The sequence below is a fragment of the Arvicanthis niloticus genome, chromosome 18, assembly GCF_011762505.2.
Source record: "Arvicanthis niloticus isolate mArvNil1 chromosome 18, mArvNil1.pat.X, whole genome shotgun sequence".
Taxonomy (NCBI): Eukaryota; Metazoa; Chordata; class Mammalia; order Rodentia; family Muridae; genus Arvicanthis; species Arvicanthis niloticus.
In genome coordinates, this window is record NC_047675.1 from 52,453,025 (window position 1) to 52,457,915 (window position 4,891).

The window sequence follows — 4,891 nt, forward strand, 5'->3', positions numbered from 1 at the left end:
TGTTGTGACTCAGTTTACTCACCTGCCAAATGGGGATAATCATGCAGATCTCAAAGGATTTTTGTAAGACTCTAATGAGTGTTTATAAAGTGCTTTGCAGGACTTTATGGTTATTTGAGCTGGGAAAGGATTTACAAATTATTCAGAAGTAAACAGTATTTAGAGTCTGGGTTTCCAACAGCCAGCAAGCAGGTTCTCCTGAGTGTTTACAAGTTGGTTGTAACAGGACACGCGGAGGTTCCATCCGCCTGTCCTGGTTCCTGTCACTGCCTCCATGACCTGCAACGGTGGCTCAGGAGTCTGACAGAATGACTGGACTCAGACTGTAAACCAGATGCTCAATGTTTATTTAACATTTCTTCCAGGGGTCGGGAATGAAGAATTCAGGCATAGGGGATTGTTTTGAGAGCCTGGTAAACTCCATCCCTCCCTAGCTTCCCTTTCCCAGATTGATGTCTGCTGCATCCATTTAAGAGGCCTGATGTTGCATGAGTAAGTAGCAAATTCTCATGTACAAAGGAATGCACACTTCCTGCAGGAGTTCCAAGGAAAACAAAAAGAAGACTAATGTGCAAGGTGAGCCCTCCTGCCAGGTGTCTCCTCACGGAAAAGACACAAAAGCAACCAGTACCATTAGGTATGGTGGTTCACACCTGTGGCCCCAGAACTCAGGAAGCCAAGGCGAGAGAATGCTGCAAGTTTGAGAGCAGGCCCCACTATGCAGAGGTTCCAGGCAAGCCAGGACAGAGTAAGATCCTGTTTTAGGATAGAACAGAGAACAGACCAGCAGAACAAAACAGAGGACCGGGAGTCGCTTAGCAAATTGTTTGCCTTATAAGCACAAAGACTTGGGTTGATTGGGTTGATTTCTAGAACCCATGTTAAAACAAACAAACAAACAAACAAAAAACAAACAAACAAACAAACCCCTATGTGTGGGAGCTTTCCCTTGTAATCCAGATGCTGGAGAGGCAGAGACAGGGGGATCCTTGGGGCTTGCTCATCAGCTAGCCTAGCCTACTTGGCGCGTTCCAGGCCAGTGAGGGATACTGACCCAAGACAAAACAAGTCAGCACTTCTGAGTGTTCTTGGGTGACCTGGAGAAGGAGGAGAGAACCTTCCTGAAGCTTTAATATTACGAGAGTCCATCTCTGACCTTTAGTTGGTTCTGAGAAACAATTGCTGTTGGTATTCTTTGTGGACAGAAGCAGGGAGATCAGAGCCCTGAACTTTTTTTCCCAAATTGTCCCTTCAGTGACCCACATCCAGAGAGACCCACGGAGACAGAGCAGAGCATCCTCCGGGCAGGGGATGGCATCCCCCTTCACAATCCATTCCAAAGAGATGGTTCCATGAAAAACTCAAAAGAATTAGAGCTTTTGAAATCAGAGAGAGGATGTCACAATAAGGAGCGGGGTGCAAAGATCTTCCCACAAAGTGTTCAGCCACCAGTGGATTGGGCCTCTGTCCTGCCACAGGTTGTCCACGTCACACTAGCATCTACTCAGAGCTCCAGCCATATGGATAGGCGTCAGGATGTGAGGGCACCAAGCCAGCCTCCTGGAAATAATGATCTAGAAGGGAAATGGAAAATAGCAGTCATTCCAGAAAACTGCCCCGTGGAAGGGGTGAATAAAGATCTCAGTGGAGGGAAGAATGCTCACTTGCACCGCAGGTGTTCCGCTCCAGGCCAGCCAGCTCCACCCAGAATATCTTCTGCTAACAGTTCTCAGTGTTGAAGTCTCCACTGCCCCTGGCATACCACAGTGATGCCCCTGATCTGAGAAAGCCCTTTGTCTACATTGTCTTTCTGCTCTTAGGTAGTAGTTCCCTTCCGACACCTTTGACTTCACTACCAGTTACTTCCACATTACCCGCCTTGCGCTGCCCTTCACACGAGAGCCAGGTATACATTCAATCTGCGGGATTTAATTAAACCCACCTGGAAAATGTTATCAGACAAAATAACAAAAGTGTTCGATTGTATTTGCTGGCATGGAAGGAAAGATTCTTAGAGGAGTCACAGCTACTCGGGAAGCTGACACAGAGGACCAAAAGTCTGAGGCCAGCCTGGGCAACTTAGTAAGAACTGGTCTCTAAGCAGATATATTACAAAGAGGAAGACAAGATGGCTAAGTGGGTAGAATCCAACCAGATGACCTGGGTTTCATCCCTAGGACCCATATGGTAAAGGGAGAGAACTGACTTCGGCAAGTTGTCCCGTGACTCCTACAAGCATGTGCCCATACATATATATAAATAAATGTACATAAAACAAGTAAATAAAAATGAAAAGAATAGGAAGGAAGGGTATAGATCAGCAGCAGAGCACTCGCTTACCACAGAAGGGCAAGTTTTCATTCTCAGCACAGAAAACTACAAAGATCTTGTAATGGAAGTTATTAGCGTTAAAAGGCAGGATGCAAAGTAGAGCGTGCAGGAAGGCTCTATTTGTGTGACTGCGGAGATGTGCCTTGTTCCAATCATGGTCTGGACAGGAAGCACAGCTCATCAAAACCAGTCAGTTTAAAGGTGTTGGGGGCGGGGCAGGGACTTGAAGAGCAGTGGCAGAGTCAAGCTCGCAGAGGGCATGGGCTGGTTACACAACCTTGCCCCTGTGCAAGAACAACAAAAGGCCAGAGTGTTTCCAAGCCCCAGATAGGATTGGAAACTTCACTGGAGACCAAAGCCAGTAATTTAGGGAGGGCTCTGCCGATCTTCCCTGTGCTGGACATAGAGAGAGCCAAGTGGTGGTACCACAGAGAGGGTCATCTCTTGGGAGACCAAAGCAGGGTGGGGACTAGAAACCTTAGAAGGATGCATCCTGTAAGGTCCTGCAGACGTACCTGGGAGAGCTGCTCAGCTTGTCCTCATTCGCATCACTTCGTGCTGTTTCCATGGCGAGCAGATGTTACTTCTGTAACCAAGGGGAAGATGAGTACCCCCCCCCCCAATTCTCTGACCCTCTGGAAATGCTCACAAAGGGGAAACATGGAGACAGCACGCTTAGCAAACAGTGCTCCTGCCTTCTAACGACTCCTTCCCGTTTCTGTCTGCAACCTACAAGGTTGAACAGCAACCTGTTCACTGAATAAACACTGGCTAGACCCAGGACACAAAACCTTTAGCTAACAATGTAGATACAGGCCTGGGACTACAAAGCCTAAAATCTGGCAGAAAGCTCAGGCACTGGACACAACATCATGTGACAGAGAGGAGAGGTTTCTGGTTTCAGGGAGGCAGAAGGCAGAGATGTCCTAAAACCTAGCAAGCATGGCCTCTGCCCTCTGCTGAAAAGAACACCGTGACTGCTTTCCAACCTTTCTCACTGGACAGACAGACACACAAACAATGGACAGACAGACCCACAAACAAGTCAACACCTCCATTTAGCCTTCCAAGTGCAGATTGGGAAACTGAGGCTGGGACTCAGTGGTAGGACACTTGCCTAGCATGCTGGAGGCCATGGGTGAAATCCACAGCCTCACAAAGCAGGAGAGAGAGAGAGAGAGAGAGAGAGAGAGAGAGAGAGAGAGAGAGAGAGACTAATAAGATAAACATGAGTTTTGTTTAAGTTTTCAGTTTCAAACAGTGGTTCTCGACCTTCCTAGTGCTAAGACTCTTCAGTGTAGCTCTTCATGTTGTGGTGGTCCCCAACCATAAAATTATTTTGTTGCTACTTCACAACTGTAATTTTATACTGTTATGAATCAATAATATAAATACTTGTATAAATACTTGTTAGGCAGGACATCTGATATGGGACCCCCCCCCCAAGGTCGTCATGACCCATACATAGGTTGAGAACCACTGGTAAGGACTCAATCAATTGAATGAGCATTTTAGGGTCTGAATCAGCAGTTTTACCACGACATCCTTGACTTCTCTGGCCTTGGAGATGTGCCTTGAATTCTGTGTTGTATCAATGGTGGCTTTCTTCTGTATTAATGGTTCTCATATTCTCAAATATGGGGGTCTTTTTATTACCCCCTCCCATAGATGGCAGACTCCCAAGGGTCACTGGTTTATTGCTGCAATATTTCTCTGGACCAAGCTGAGGAGCTTGCTGTTCAGTGGATACAACATTTGCTGCATAACCGTGAGGACTGGAATTTGGATCCCCAGCACCCACATAAAACTGAACATGATGGCAAGGAACCTTCAGTCCTATGGCAAGATAGGAAACAGAGGCAGGAGAATCCCCAGAAGCTCACAGGCCAGCTACCCTGGCATACGAAGCAACAGCAAGACCCTGTTTCTAACAAGGTGAAAGGTCAAGGACCAACACCTAAGGCTGTCCTCTGACCTCCACACATATGTCCTCACACATGCACAAGCATACTCAGAAACACACACATCATACACATATGTATATACAAAGATTTAAAAAAAAATACATAGATGAGAATCTATAATGAATTTAGCTGGGCATTGAAATAAATATGCATTTTATTAATTATAACCATCTGTAGATATTAAAAAATAGTAACTCACATGGGTTGGATGTGTTGCTTATTTTGTCTAGACAGACAATGCACAGTCTTGTCTACCAGCGAGAAGACCCACAATGCCCATTAAGGGTCATCATTTTGAAAAGAGAACAGCAAGGCCCAGGTGACTCAGTGGTCTGCCTAGAGTCCTTTAGAGGTGCTGAAACTTGATTGGGCTGAGGGAAGGCAGACCATCTGTCTAGAAGTCACCATGAGGCACACCAGCACTCCAGTTGAAGGAGAATGGAGATTGCTATTCACTTCTGACATGCCCCATGTGTCCTTAGGCAGGAGTCACCACCATAGCCGAACCAACAAAAGAGGGCTTGCACGCTGCGGTAAGCGGTGGAGAGAAGTCCAGGTCTACTTTAGCAACCTTAAAGGGGCAGCCAGGCCTCAGA

The 4,891-nt window shown here is 46.6% G+C and overlaps 1 long non-coding RNA gene across 1 annotated transcript; it reads right to left on the reverse strand.

The window, feature by feature from the left end:
- Positions 1–324: 324 nt before the first annotated feature.
- On the reverse strand, positions 325–3,124 carry LOC143434910 (uncharacterized). Its single transcript, XR_013104765.1, has 2 exons — positions 2,847–3,124; positions 325–1,574 (listed from the first exon to the last, which is right to left on the reverse strand). It is a non-coding gene; the product is annotated as an uncharacterized LOC143434910 (long non-coding RNA).
- Between the last annotated feature and the right edge of the window lie 1,767 nt (positions 3,125–4,891).